We start from the raw sequence: 16,929 nt of genomic DNA on the forward strand, positions 1-16,929 counted from the left end.
TCAAGAAAAAAGGAAAACAAATGTTTAATCCAGGATGTAAATTTAGACCAAATCTCTGGATTTAGCAGTTCCATTGCATTATTCCCTGTGTTATCTCAACACAAGGGATACCACAAACACATTTGTTTTCAGGCTTTTGGGTCACCTTCATCCTAAGACAACACAAGGGATACCTCAAACACATTTGTTTTCAGGCTTCCTGGCGCTATATAAATACAAATTAATTACTTACTTACTTACTTACAAGGGATACTACAAACACATTTTTGTTTCTGGGCCTTCGGGTCACCTTGACCCTAAGACAACACAAGGGATACCACAAACACATTTGTTTTCGGGCTTTCGGGTCAACCTAACCCAGAGACAATACAAGGTATACCACAAACACATTTGTTTTCAGGCTTCCTGTTCACCTTGAACCAGAGACAACACAAGGGATACCACGGACACATTTGTTTTTGGGCTTTCGGGTCACCTTGACCCAGAGAAAACTCAAGGGATACCACGAACATATTTGTTTTCGGGGCTTTCAGGTCACTTTGACTCAGACACAACACAAGGGATACCTCAAACATATTTGTTTGCAGGGTTTCGGGTCACTTTGACCCAGAGTAAATGAGGTTTGACAGTGTTTTACACACAATATTTATGTCGATCTATATTTTAGTCGGGAGATTGAGTTCAGTTTGTCACAGGGGACAAAATAAATAAGAGTTTTGTTTCAAGATGCGCTTGTAAAAATGTCAATAAATAGATTATTAGAGCAGAAAAAAAAGTAAAATAATAACATTTTCCAAGATTTACATAAAAACCTTAAATGTAACAAAAATGACATTTAGTGAAAAATTAAATTTGGAAGATTTGCACTTGTTTTAGTCAGTTTTAAGCGATTCACCCCGACATCCTCGACCTGCGAAACATGTTCCTCCCGAAACATGTTCTCCAGGCTCGTCCTCCGAGGTCCAGGCAGGATGTTCCTTCTCCGCTGGTTCCAATCACGGTCGTCCCCCGGCAGCTGCTGCGCGTTAAGGACCTCCCATCGACCCCCCGACCCCGGTCGCCATCCCCGAACCTCCTTCTGCTAAAACACGGTAATGAGGGGTTTACTGAAGCAATTGCGGGGTTTTATTTAAACCTATTAGTCGCGGAGGTGCAGGGCATTGTGGGACGTGAGGGAAACAATTAGTCCCAACGTCTCAGGGTGTGTTTGGCTCCGAGCCCGATAGCTTTTAATGTCAGGAGCATAAAAAAAGAGCTCAAGTGTTTCCAGATTATTTTTCCCCGCAACTGACTCCGAAAAAACGATGGAGTTGGAACGACGAGGATTCGGTTCAGGAAGAAGATCCACATGGTTAATATCTGGTCATGTGACTCCCCGTGAGTTAAGAGCGCGTGGGTGAGATTCCCCTTGTTTTTTTTTTTTGTTTTTTTTTCGTCTCGCCATATGTTCGGAATAAAAACTTGCGGCGTGTCTTCCTCATTGTCTTCTCCTGGTTTTTGATCCGACGTCCTCATAAATTTTACGATACATCGTAGGGACGACCATCCAGAGAAGGCAAAGCCGCCGCCAGCCCACCCTCCTCGCCGCCTTTTCCTGGAAATGAAAGGCCGCAAATCAAAATCCGGAATCTTTTTTTTTTTGTTTTTCGTTTCCATAACTGTTGTGGCTGTGATCAGACGAGGAGGAGAAAAAAACCAAAAACATGCTATATATCTGTGGTTCTTTATTTTTTAATTTGTACTACAACAAAGATCCTTTGAAAAACAGGAAGAGTCTAAATTTGATTAAAATTATAACATTTTATTATTAAAAAATGTTTAAAATCTTGATTTATGTACTGTTTGTTTGTTTTTTCTATTAATATTACATTTTTTCAAGTATCCATAAGTAAAGTGAGCGTCAATAATCTACATTTTTTTAATGAAATTTGTCATATATGATGGAAAGGAACTATTTAAAAATTGAATAAAATGCGGAAATGTATTTATTGGTGTTTTTAAGTGATGTTTGTCAATAGTAATGTCACGTACCTGGAAACTAGAGAAGTGTTTATTGGCAAGAAACTATCGATACATATCACGACACCATATATTGCGATACTGTAGGAACAACAATATATATGTAGTATTGTAAAAAAAACTTGACTCTAATGTTGCAGAATTTACAGACCACATGACATGTAGTCGTAACTGTTGTCATTTGTTTTCAAACCAAAATATGTCCAAAAATCAGCTTTAAAAAGCTGCTGGAGTCCACTGTATCCTCTCGTCCTCAGTCATCTCCAGGGTCTGAATTTCATTGTTCCTTTAGCTGCAGAAGACATAATGACTGCTGTTTAATTGCAAGACAAACATGAACAAAGACTGTACATGTTGCAAAAAAGTTTTTTTTATTTAATGTCCAAACATCAGCTTTAGAAAGTTCTGGAGACTGTATCCTCTTGTCCTCAGTCATGGCCGGGATTCATTGTTCTTTTAGCTGAGGAGGATGTACCGACCGCTGCCATCTAGTGGCCGGAGGTTTAATTGCAACATAAAAATGAACAAACGCTGTGAATTTTTCAACATTTGTTGTAACAAACAAAAAAATGTTATACACCATTTTAATTAATACAAATTTAAAATTGCTGTGATTAAAAAAGTAGGATTTGAAAGCCAAAACAAATATCATATGTTCACTGAAAACGTATCGACTAAAGTAAAAATGCTTTTTTATTAACCACATTTTTTTTCAAAAAGTGAAATAACTTCCTTTATTAGGGAAAAGGTGGGCATTCTAGTTCCAGAGGGGCCAAATGATTGACTGTGACTACTGTAGGGGCCCGAAGAAAAAAAAAGACAAAATACAATATTTTACTGAATATTATTTAATTTGATGTACATTTTATCAAAACATTAACCACACACGCAAACAGGTGGTATAAAAGTTATTATTTTCCAATTTAGTTTAAAAAAAAGAAGTTATATTTTCAGTTGAACAATTAATTGATTAGTTCTTATTTAATAGTAATCTTACTTCGACCTCATCAGGGCCACATATAAACAGTCACAGGGCCCCAACTCACGCTTCGCTCATGTCAGAATCAAACCCTTGTAAAAGAAAAACAACCATCATTTTAACACCCATGTCATGCTAGGCGCTAAAAACAAAACAAAAACTGTAACTTAAACGAATCCTGTGAAACGTGACGCGAACGCAACATGTACGATTGATACGTTACGACAGGATCGTATATAAGCTGTTAAAAAAATAAAAATAGATTCCCCTCCCAACCCCCCCAAAAAAATGGATCAAATTCGCCAATTAGCCGTTTCAGCCCCGACGACTGTTTACGAGGCGCAGTTAGCGCGAGTCTCCGGTCTGTCTGTAACCTCTAATTGAAACGCAACACTGGAAATCATATTAGAACACCTGCTGGTCCACAGCTGAGCGCGATCCGTGCACGTAATGCTCATGTTATGGCTTTTGTAATTATTGCCATAGACCGGGCCGGCTGGGGGTCAATTTACTGCCGGGGCGCTAAAGATCATGCTAGCATGTTGATGTTGACTTATTCTGGGACACAAATTCAGTGTGAAGATATTCTTCACGGTTTGCACGATCGTTGGAGAAGAACATTCACTCATTCAATTCCCCAAAATACTGACAGGAAACTAAACTTTGTTTTGGGCAAAAAAAAACAACAGCAGAAAATGGTTGTTGTCACCTACGAATGTTATTTTGTTGTAAAAGTGAAGCGTAGGTATAAAGGTTTGTAAAACTGCAAGAATAAAAAATGGTATTCAATAGAAAAAAGTACTAAATAAAAAAAAAAAAAATTGATAACGCAATTGTCCAAGACGTGGGCAACTTTAAAAGTAACAAACAACAAAAGTACAAACAAAGCATACCTAGGTAAAGTTCATGTACATGAGGCCCTTTGATTGATTGTATGTGGCCCTTAATCCTCTAGAGTATTAATGTATCTGATAGTTAACTAATTTTTTATTTTATTTTGTATTTTTGTGTATTATTATTTTAACGAACGCCATAACAGTTTATTTTTAGTTTTTAGGACTTTTATTTTTTCCTTTTTGAAAAGTATTTCCTCAAAATATTTTATTTAATTGAAGAAATAAAGACAACATGGTTGTTATAATACTTTATATTAAAATGTGCATACATTTAAATTAAAATTGATTTAGCTTTGGTCGAAAATGTCATGACAAAATGTTTTCTCTTTTTTTTTTAGGTATTGTTCCTTCATTTATTGGCTTGACGGCCTGTTTACAACAGTCACAGTATATAATGTGGCCCCTGAGGAAATGTAGTAGGCCATTTCTGTATGAGATGGTATTTAAAAAACAACTTTTTGTACTTCCAAGAATGTGTATTTCCAGGGAATTCTCAAGATATTGATGTGCAATATTTTAAAAAGTCTTCTGGGCCACATAAAACTGAGTGCCAAATTTGTTCATAGGGCCTGTGTTTTAAAAAAAAAAAAAATACCTTGACAATTATTTCCATAGCCCGGGCTAGCTGGGGGGTCAATTTACTGCCGGGCGCTAAAGATCATGCTAGCATGTTTGTTGACTTATTCTGGGTCACAAATTCAATGTTTTTTTTTGTTGTCAGTTTCTGGAGATAATGACCCTCCCTCCTTCCTTCCCAGCCCCTGTTGTCTTTTCCCTAAAAACCCTTCCCGCTGCCTTCAGTCGGAGCAGAACCCTATAAACACCCACCGGGACTGCTAGCGAAAACAGCGCCGCAACATTATCCAGAGATTAGCGCTGTGAAGCGAGTCTCTGATCTGCTGTCCAAACAGCTAAATCTGAGGCAGGTTCGCCTCAAAGAAATGTCGTCGCCACAGGAATGTTGCCGAACCGACCCCGTCTTCCTAGGAGTTTTCACAAAAGGTTCTGGAATGAACTACACGACGTAAGTTTGAGAAAGGGTTGCTTTTTTAGGGATGTTTTTGCACCACTTCAACTTCATTGAGGAAAAGTAAATACGTGGGTTTTCCGGGGTCCCTCAGGTGTGAAGTGTGTTTATGGACTTGTTTTGGTCGAGCCGTGGTCACATGTCTTGGGAGACCACAGACGTTTCCCGTGTATTTCTTTTTTTTTTCTTTTTTCTCCCCCCCCCCCCCCCGCCCCCCGCCCCCCCTGAGACCACGGAAGTACTTGTAGCATCTGGAACATAATGGAGCTTTTCATTGGACTACAATGTCTGACCTTTTTTTATTCACGGAGGCAATTCTCGGAAGAGAGCTCCAAAGATATTCTTCACGGTTTGCACGATCGTTGGAGAAGAACATTCACTCATTCAATTCGCCAAAATACTGACAGGAAACTAAATTTAGTTTTTGGCAACAAAAAAAAAAAAACGGTTGTTGTCAAACCTGTGAATGTTATTTTATTGTAAAAGTGAAGCGTAAGTATAAAGGTTTGTAAAACTGCAAGAATAAAAAATGGTATTCAATAGAAAAAAGTACTAAATAAAATAAATAAATAATTTATAACGCAATTGTCCAAGATGTGGGCAACTTTAAAAGTAACAAACAACAAAAGTACCAACAAAGCATACCTAGGTAAAGTACTGTACATGTGGCCCTTTGATTGATTTTATGTGGCCCTTAATCCTCCAGAGTATTAATGTATCAGATAGTTAACTCATTTTTTATTTTATTTTTGTATTTTTTTGTATTATTATTTTAACGGAACAACGCCATAACAGTTTATTTTTAGTTTTTAGGACTTTTATTTTTTCCTTTTTGAAAAGTATTTCCTCAAAATATTTAATTTAATTGAAGAAATAAAAAAAAACATGGTTGCTATAATCTTCCTTCCTTTATTGGCTTGACAGCCCCTTACAACAGTCCCAGTATATAACGTGGCCCCTGAGGGTCCCCATCCCGGTCATTAAAAGAAATGAATTGTACTTGAGGCAAAAATTTCCAGGAAATGCTCAAGATATTGATGTGCAATATTTTTGAAAATTAAATTAAAAAAAAGTCTTCTGTGCCACATGAAGTGAAAACTGAGGGTCAAATTTGGTCAAAGGGCCGAATATAGTTTTAAAAAAAATTACCTTGACATTTTTTTGCTACTATGTGATTTTTGTATTATTGTCCACCACCAGTTTTTTTCTTTCTTTTCCTTTTTTTCATATTAGCCAGCCTTTGTCCATTAGAAGGCTTAGTCTTAGTTTCATAGAACTGGGGTTACTCTCTGGTAACCTTTATTCTACTCTTCTTCCAGATGTAGTGCATGAATTCTCCTCCCATGATGCAACACTAATAGACTCAGGGACTCATTATTTTATCGATCTTTCTTCAAATCTGTTCCACAAATCACGTCAACCTCTTTTGTTTTATAAATGAAAACAGGGGGTTCGAAAATATGCATTTTATTGCATAAATAAGTGGTAAAAATATTGATAAGAATTATTTTTATTTTTTTACATTTATTGACTCAATGTTATCAATTTTGTAAATAATTTAATTGTTGCTTAAAACTTTTAATAATATTTTCATATATATTGATTAAACTATTCATTGTAAAATATATTTATATTGTTAATATAAAAATATATATATAGTAAAGACTGTAAAATAAAGAAGAAAAATCCATTGAGATCTCTCAATGAGAAAACTTTTTCAAAAGTATCGTAGCAGTACTTGTTTATTAGGTTCAATCTCACGTCCAGTAAATCCGGACTGGGTTTGGACGTGTGTTGTGTGAACTAATGCTAGAGCAGGAAGAGCTTTTTTTCGCATATTGAAATCAGGTTTAACTCGATATGAATCATTTCCAAATAAGCCGACGTTCACATGGTCCGAATAACAAACCTGCCATTTCTCATCGTCCTAATTAACAACGAAAGCATGTGCAGTCGTGCAGCCAGGATCGGTTTTTCTGGTGCTTGTCTCAGCGACCAAGTTCGCTTTTCAGATAAATTGTTACCAGTTTTAATCAGAACCAATGACCCCCCCCCCCCCCTCAACTAACCAACAGCCCAGAGAGCATTTACAGCCTAATACACAGGTATGTATTTATGATGGCAGTAAAGCGAGCCGTCGTTAATCTTCTAATGACGTCTCTTTTCTTACGCCACCAGTGAGTCTGGGTTCAGGCCATGAGGGTGGCGTGCTGGAGACGAGGCACAGAAACCAAGGCGGGGTGGGGGGGTTGTATTTTGGTAAAATCCTATTCTGGCTGGAAAGGCTGGTGTTTTACTTAAAGGGCAACTTATGTAAAAACCAAACTTTCCTTAATGTTTTGAAGTAATTACTTTAAGTTCTCCCTCGTCGGAAATCTCGGCAAACGAGAGGTTACGGGGTCTAAAGCCAGCTGTAATCATGCCTTACTTTGTTTATACAACAAATCCCTTGGAGGTGGAGACCTACAGGATTTATGACGTGCGGCGACAGAATATATTTTGCCCGTATTTTTACCCCCTTTTTATTTTCAGTTGCAGTTCATTTTCCGTTTTAGATAAAAACATGTCCTTTAAAAATATTTAGAGTAAAAGACAATATTCTGAGTTTTGGACATGGATATGGAAGAACCCCATAAAATTAAGTGAGCTCTTACCAGTACCATAAGCTTATACCAGTACCATAAGCCCATACCAGTACCATAAACTCATACCAGTACCCTAAGTCCATACTAGTACCATAAACCTATACCAGTACCATAAGCCCATAAAGTACCTTGAGCCCATACTAGTACCATAAGCTCATGCCAGTACCATAAGCCCATAAAGTAACTTGAGCTCATACCAGTACCATAAACCCATACCAGTACCGTGAGTCCATACCAGTACCATAAGGCCATACTAGTACCATAAGCCTATACCAGTACCATAAGCCCATAAAGTACCTTGAGCCCATACTAGTACCATAAGCTCATGCCAGTACCATAAGCCCATAAAGTACCTTGAGCTCATACCAGTACCATAAACCCATACCAGTACTGTGAGTCCATACCAGTACCATAAACTCATACCAGTACCATAAACCCATACCAGTACCTTGAGCCCATACCAGTACCATTAGCCCAATCCAGTACTATAAACCCATATGATTACCTTAGGCCCATACCAGTACCATAAATCCATAGCATCACATTAAGCCCATGCCAGTACCGTAAACCCCTTACAAGCCATTAAGGTCCATTAGCTCAAAATAAAATAGATTAAGATTAAGATTAACCAAAACTGAAAATTATGGCAATTTTTAAAATGAAATTGCGACAATTATCACACCAATTCATCAGCTTTTACGTTCTTGTTCGTCTTTCTCGACAAGCCTCAACACCTAGAGCTAACCTGCTGTCTTCTGCTAATGTTTGTATCTCGCACAGCGCCGCAGTGACACCCCGGAACGACCGCCACCACCTCTTCCCTCCTCTGTCCTCACCGTCCATCTTCCCTATTCGTCTCTCCTTCCTCTCCTGGTTGCAGTCGACTTCGGGAGCCTGGGGAAGATTACAAAGAGGCGCTTTGTGAGAGGATGCAGCTGCTGAAATCTGACTAGATCCAGCTGAAGAGAGAAGGGAGCAGGTGGGTCAACAACGCCACCCCGCCGTTCCCAGAATATCGGGCTCCGATCCCGCCCTCCGAAACCCCCTGCACGCGTGCACTGATGCAAAACAACAACTCCACAAGCTTATGCGCAAACTTAACAAACGTCGGTACATTCAGCAAGTGGACCACACAATTATTTCAGGTTTAGGTTTAGGTTTTTGTGTTTTCAATAAAGTTTTGTTATTTGACAAAGGAAATAAATCAATTTAGCGCCAACCTTTGTAAATTCAAGTTTTAAAAAACCTTAAATACTAGATACAACCTCATGGGAAAACCTGTAGTTTGGTCCTTTGGGTTTCTGGACTCCTCTTTTAGAAACCGGTTTCTGGAAAAGATCCAGATATGGGTAGCCCTAGGATATGTTTGGGAAAACCCCGGAGCAACGTAGTATTTCCCTTAAAAAAGTACCTGGAGTTTTGTATAGGGATGATATTTTGGCTTTTTAGCCAACATTGAAAGCAAAAATAAGATTAGAACCGTAGAAAAGTGGAAGAGAATGGATGGATAGTCGTGTTACCAATGGGTCAGGTAATACCTTCAACCACCACAATTAAAAGCCTCCTTTATTATTTAGCGTTGACAATCCAACTAGTTAATTTTACATCAAATCCTTAAGTAATTATCAATATTGTAGCAGTTTGTCGGACCTCCAACATTTTTGTTTAGATTAAAATTGAAGATAAAACTGGATACAGTTACAAAAAGAACACACAATGAAACAACTTATTGTGGCCTGGTACCAAATACCTCACGGAATGGTACCAGTCCTGGGCCAAAGGTCGGTAACAACATAACAAATGTACACAGAACTCTAGAAAGTAGCTTAAAACTTGTGTATCCTACCTGTATTACTACCACTACTACTACTTCATTTTTTCAGTTGACTTCAATTTCCTTTCGTTGTAGAAAATAAATCCTCTATTGCGTTATTACGTCCAAAATGTTCGACCCATGTTTTTCACTTCCACGCAACAGTAAATCATCTCCAGAAAAGTTCCCTCCTCTGCCTTCAGTGTGGGAACACAAACCAGACCATAAATTCTTGGATTAACTTTGCATATGTTTTTCTCGCTGCCATCATGTTCCATAGCTTTTTGAATATCATGGGAGCAGTATGCTAATAGATGCGAGGGCGTTGTGCAGAAGTTGTGGTCTTTGTCGAAACATTCTTCTGCCGCATTAAATGTGTTTCCTTCGAGTCCAGTCTCATGCATTGGTAATGACAGTTTTGACGCACTAGCCCGCGACTTCTACCCTTCCTCCTTCTGTTAGTAATCTTTCAAAATAAAGGGCTCTTTGTATTAGACGTCAATTCATTCACAAAAATCACAATAGACCCTCAAAGAACCTACTGTTCGGGTTCCTTTGTAGACGTACAAACGCCTCGAAGACAGGATTTCTTGAAAGTTTTTGAAAAAATGCAAGTTGTCTAAAAAAGTTGTCTTTTAGATAATCAGACTCATTTCCATGGGGCTTTTAGTGTGTCCCAAATTGTGCCCTTACACTTAATATTTTGAGTGCACAAGTGCGTTCACACTGAGCAGTGTGCGAAAATGTATCAATAATAACACAATGAAACACAACTTAATAACTTGTTAAGTTGTTGAAAAGTGATGTCCAGTGTCGGCGATAGTGTTCCAACTGCTGGTTGAAATCACCGTTAAAAAATAGTAGAAGAAGAAGCTGTCGAGTCATTTCCTGTAAGTGTGTAGCGGCAGTAATTATTTTGAGACAGTACTATCCCGTCGAAATTTGCGCACTGGCCAAGTACGTGCACTTACATGTCTTACAGTGTACTGTAAAGCAGTGCACTGAGAGAAGTGCTTGGCAAGAATCTGCTGATCCAATACGTATCACCATACAGGGTCAACGATACGATATACAGTAGAGTGATACTGTAGTAACAAGTACATATTTGTAGTATTGTCGAGTACTTGACTCTGGTGTTGCAGAATTTACAGACCACATGACTCTTGATGAAGTCGTTACTGCTTTTATTTGTTTTGAAACCAAAATATGTCCAAACATCAGCTTTAAAAGCCAATGGAGTTGACTGTATCCTCTCGTCCTCAGTTTTGATCTCGCCGGATTTCCTTAACTGCATAGTCCTTAATGAACTGCATTTCGAAGATTAAATTGCAACACACAAAAACAAACAAATGCCGTTAACATTTTCTTGTTACAAATTATTTTATTCAACACTTTATCAGAATATAAACCATAAAAGAAATAAGATGAAAGAAATATGATTGGATAGAGTGAGGACTTTGGTTGAATCCGGTCTGTTGGACAGACCACAGTGGTCCCGCTGGCTCTCTCGCTCGCACCAGATTACAGTCGGCGTGGAAGAGCGAGCGAGAGAGAAGGCTGGTCATGAGGAGGTGGATCCCAGACTTCCAGCCATCTGGAGCGTCATCTCTCCACATGTTTCCGAGTGTGAGAGCTGCAGGAACATGTCACTGGTCTAACAAATCACTAAATAATTCAGCAACTCTACACTTGTGGGTGTGGAAACTAAATGTTTAACTGGCTTTGATTTTTCGCCGCACACTTGCTTTTGACCAACTAAATACGTGATGCTTGTCGGTTCAATTCCCTCCCTGTAGTTGAAGTGACCGCCTCTACAGATCGGTGAGTTTAGGTGTCCCTCAAGGCTCTGTTTACGGACATAATCCGTTTTTTTATACGGTTTAAACTTGATCTAGAAGTCTCAAGAACTGGTCGGAGTCAGGTTGAGGTTTTTCAGATACTTTTTCCTTCTATTTGGAAAGTTCGGAGGCTTTGAAATTCAGCACAAATTTAAACAAAAGTTTGTGTTTGTAAGAAGGAAATTGAAAAAATAAAATGAGTTAGGAGTACCACAGGGCTCAATGCTGGGACCCCAGTTGTTCATATTATATAATGATACCTCTGAGTAGTTAGAACATAAATGAGTTAGGAGAACCACAGGGCTCAATGCTGGGACCCCAGTTGTTCATATTATATAATGATACCTCCGAGTAGTTATAACATAAATGAGTAAGGAGAAACACAGGGTTCAATGCTGGGACCCCAGTTGTTCATGTTATATATTGATACCTTTGAGGGTTTTTTTTTCAAATCAATGTATTTATTATAGACCACAAAATTGCACAAGGGGTCGACATATTTTAATATTTTAAGTCTCAGGCCAAAAAAATGTGTATATTTACCAAAATGTCTGTGACAGGAAGTTTCCCAAACATGGTAAACATCTTATTAGAAGTCAATGTATAATTGTACAAAAAAAAAAATAACATCTGTTGCTTATCTTAAACACTTTATTTGGAGGTCACGAAATGAACATTATTCTACTATAGCAAACCAACTGGAGGGCCAGATAAAATGAGTTTGCTGACGGGATTGGGTCCCTGGGCCTTGACACATGTGCTATAAACACAATCAAAATAGGAAAAAAAAGAAAAAGTTAATCTAAAGTACTAAAAAAGACATCGATTCTACTACAACTCAAAGTAGCTTCTGCTAGCGAAGCGATCCAAAGGTACACACCTTATACCTCAAGGCCCGGGGGCCCTATCCAGGCCATAAAGTCCTTTTAAGTGGCCCACCAGATGGTTGTCTCAAAGTATATTATCGTTCATGATGATACCTTGACCATAAAAGATGTTAATTTTCAAGATTTTCTCTGAAATTACATCAGCAAGTAACTCTTGAGCAGTAAAAACGAGTAAAACACAACAAAAAACTACAGTTTCAGAATCCTCATTCCATATAAATAATGCTCACAAATTGGCAAAAAGTTAGTTGAAAGCCAGGAGTCACACACATACAGAACACCATCGTCAGCATACAATCATACATACATAGATGCAAACACATTTTCATGTCTCGCTATTGCATTTTTTCCTTTTTTTTTATCTGAATTATTGTTCCGAGAATATAATCCTGACGATTAAGCGGTCCGCGATACAAAAAAGGTTTGGGTGACCCGCTGTAGATTAATGAACAAAATCTGACCATCCAGAAATTTACAACAAAAAACTGTACAAAATGTATTTCTGTTGAAGAGGAACTTCTTACCGTCAAAATGCTTGAACTACATCAAAACAAATGACTCAAAGAAAAAAGTTACCCAAGAGGGTTTTAAAAAAAAACATGTTTCCAACCCAAAAAAAAAGACTCTGTAGACATTGAAGGTGGGTTTAACTTTCTTGGAACGTCCAGAGAAACTTTTTGAATTCCCCATGAAGCCTCTGAGAACAAATCATTTTTGCTTTTGGCTGAGCAAGTAAAATAAACATGTGTGGTGTAGCATGAGCTTAAGATAACACGTTTCATCATTCTGTCAGCTGATCTCTCATGTTTTTCTTTTTGACGATGAATATCTTCCGATGTTAAAAATCATCCTGCGTTCTTCACGCGACGACGTCGATTTCCTCGTCGTCTTACATCTGCTTCCAGGAGCAGCGAAAAGACGGGGAAATCTCCAGCGGCGCGACCAGGAGAGTCGGCCCTGGTTTGTGTTCCAAAGGTTAACGCTGAGGATGTGTTGAGAGCTTGAGAAGCTGAGAGAGACCTGGTTTGGGTTTCATCTCCCCGGGGCCACAAATCTAGAAGAGGGGCCTGGGGGGGACGATTAATGACATAAGTATTAATAAATAAATTACTTGTTACCATGCTGTTCTTTATATATACAATTATTTATACATTTCGTCTTTTATTTATTTTGACATTTCGTTGGGTGTATGCAAATTAAATGGGTTGTCCCATGATATCCTGTAACCAATCACTGCTTTAGACTGATGTTCAACCTGCCCATCAATTTGCATAATGCATAGGAAATAAATAAAGTCGAAATAAAAGACAAAATGTATAAAAACATGAATAAATACTTCTTGTAATAACAAAATACATAATTAATTAAATAAATAAAAGACAAAGTGTATAAATACATGAATAAACAAAAGACAAAATGTATAACTACATGAATAAATAAAAGACGAAATCTATAAATAAATACTTGTTGAAATAACAAAATACATAATTAATTAAATAAATAAAAGACGAAATGTATAAATACATGAATAAACAAGACGAAATTTACAAATAAATACTTGTTGAAATAAGAAAATACTTAAAAAATGAAAGAAAAAATGTATAAATACATGAATAAACAAGAGACGAAATGTATAAATACATGAATAAATAAAAGATGAAATGTATAAATACGTGAATAAATACTTGTTGAAATAAGAAAATACATAAATAATGAAATAAAAAAGACGAAATGAATAAATACATGAATAAATGAAAGACAAAATGTATAAAAACAAAAATAAATGCTTGTTGAAATAACAAAATACATAAATAATTACATGTCAAATAAAAGTCAAAATGTGTAAATAAATAAATGTATATATGTTCAGAAAAGCACCATTCTTTGACAAAAATAAATTAGAATTGATTTATTTATTTTGACATATTGATATTTGTTTAAAAATGTATTTATTTATACATTTATCTACTAACACTTATGTCATTCATCGTCCTTCATACAAAACAAGCGTTTGCGAGGAAAAATTGATGAACAGAAAACTGTTTAATTCATGTTTTAAAGGCAGGTTGACACGAGCACTTCACAGAAGAAGGAAGTACAACGTTGACTCTGTCGCATCTGCATCACTTGTTTCCCTTTTTTCTCGTTGCCACGGTTACGTTCAACATCACAACGAGGAACTTCGTGTGAAAAAAGTTCGAGTGAAAACCTGTATTTGGATATTCAAAGTTACTGCTCGAGGCTATGTTACTGTACGTTGTTTTTTTTCAATGCAAAATGGAAAGTTTGCATGAGGATGACGATTTAAACACTTCCTCTTTTAAGTTGAAATTCACACGCACTGTTACTTTAAGTGGGCGACGGAAGTGAACAAAAGATAATAAACACAATAGATTAATTAATCATAGAAATCCATTTTGGAATCTCATTTGAAAATAGCTGAGAAAAACCCTCAATTCCAGATTTTTGTTTCATTTAATATCAAAAATCTATTAATTGTGTTTTTTAACAAACTTTTATAGATTAGGTTCGTAAAAAAATATATCTTTTACACAAAGTAGATGGAAATAGTTGAGTTAGAGATTTAAAAGTTACATTAATGCGATTAAAAATATATATAGCGCTTATGACTGTAATTAATCAATTAATAGCATCAATAAAAAACAATTAATTTGATTTATTTAACATTTAATTGATCTTTAATAATATTATCTTGATGATTCACTTAGTAATTAACTTAACAATGCGGTAAAACTTAATTAAAATCCTGAATATTCCATTTTCTAGTTTTTCAAGTTAAACATTTAAAAAAAAAAAACTCAAACAGAATTAGTGCAAAGAATGAATTGATAATTGTGACCCTCTCAAATCTGGCACGATTTTTTATTTAATTATATTTTAAAAGCATTTGTAAATATAATTACAGGTCACGGAACGTTCCGAGTCGAATTACACTGATTAAACATTCTGTACAGATGTAAAAAAAAAAAAGAAGAATGAATCGATTCATATTCTTAAAAAAAAAAACGCACGAAAATAAACAAGAACAGATTCAATTCTAACGTTATATTCGGTAAAACATGAGAATCGTCAGAATAATCGAACACTATTTAAGAAAGGAACGTCTAAGAAATAAATCAGACAGATGTGATTCTCTTCTTTATTTCCTCCTCATAATGCTCCTCATTGTCTCACCTGCCAAACTTCATCCTCGCTCGCAGACATTTTTTTTTTCTCTCCCCTTCCCTGGATGCCGGTCTGTGCCACAGTTTTTCCTTCAGGTGCCAAGAATATAATTTTCCTAAAGTACTAACAACTGTACAAACCGAACACGATTCCCTGCGACTGAGAGCAATTACGTGCCATTCACTTCGAGGAGCGAAAGGAAAGCAGACTCTCTCGAACTTGAGGAGGGTTTTGCGGTCGCGCTAATACCTGTTTAATTTGAAATGTTTTGACTTGCGTGACGGTGATTTATGTTGGCTCGTCCGCGGGAAACGCTAATGGCTGCGGACGAACGACACTCTTTGGAAATGGTGGAAGAAATCTGGGGGTTTTATATCAAGAAAAACAGCTAAAATACTTGATTTGGATTAAATTCTTCTCAAGATTTTGTGTTTACTTGGCAGCAAATTACCAAAAATATATTTGCAATCATGATATGTTTGAGGTTACATGTGCACTCCACTCATGACACCAATTGTTGCGTCAAATGGTGTCACTGGTAGGATGGTGTCATTCTAAAAGATGTGAACACAAATGCTAATACCAGAGATTGATTAGTTTTGATGCTACTTTAAGGGCAACTTTAGGACTCACTCCACTCATGACACCAATTGTCGAGTCAAATGGTGTCAGTAGTAGGATGGTGTCCTATGCCATTCTAAAAGATGAGAAAACAAATGCTAACAGCAGAGATTGATTAGTTTTGATGCTACTTTAGGGAAACTTTATGACTCTTTTACTCCACTGACGACACCAATTGTTGTGTCAAATGGTGTCACTAGTAGGATGGTGTCATTCTAAAAGATGTGAACACAAATGCTAATACCAGAGATTGATTAGTTTTGATGCTACTTTAAGGGCAACTTTAGGACTCTTTCACTCCACTCATGACACCAATTGTTGCATCAAATAGTGTCACTGGTAGGATGGTGTCATTCTAAAAGATGTGAACACAAATGCTAATACCAGAGATTGATTAGTTTTGATGCTACTTTAAGGGCAACTTTAGGACTCTTTCACTCCACTCATGACACCAATTGTCGAGTCATATGGTGTCACTAGTAGGATGGGTCTTATGCCATTCTAAAAGATGAGAAAACAAATGCTAACAGCAGAGATTGATTAGTTTTGATGCTACTTTAGGGAAACTTTATGACTCTTTTACTCCACTGACGACACCAATTGTTGTGTCAAATGGTGTCACTAGTAGGATGGTGTCATTCTAAAAGATGTGAACACAAATGCTAATAGCAGAGATTGATTCGTTTTGACGCTAGTTTGAGGCAACTTTATGACTCTTTCACTCCACTCATGACACCAATTGTCGTTTCAAATGGTGTCAGTAGTAGGATGGTATCATAAGGCCATTCTAAAAGATGTGAACACAAATGCTAATAGCAGTGTTGAATTCGTTTTGACGCTACTTTGAGGCAACTTTAGGTCGAATATTCACTCCACTCATGACACCAATTGTTGCATCAAATGGTGTCACTAGTAGGATGGTGTCATTCTAAAAGATGTGAACACAAATGCTAATAGCAGAGATTGATTAGTTTTGACGGTACTTTGAGGCAACTTTATTGAATCTTTTACGCCACTA

The sequence above is a fragment of the Callionymus lyra genome, chromosome 15 (genome assembly GCF_982586985.1).
Source record: "Callionymus lyra chromosome 15, fCalLyr1.hap1.1, whole genome shotgun sequence".
Classification (NCBI taxonomy): domain Eukaryota; kingdom Metazoa; phylum Chordata; class Actinopteri; order Syngnathiformes; family Callionymidae; genus Callionymus; species Callionymus lyra.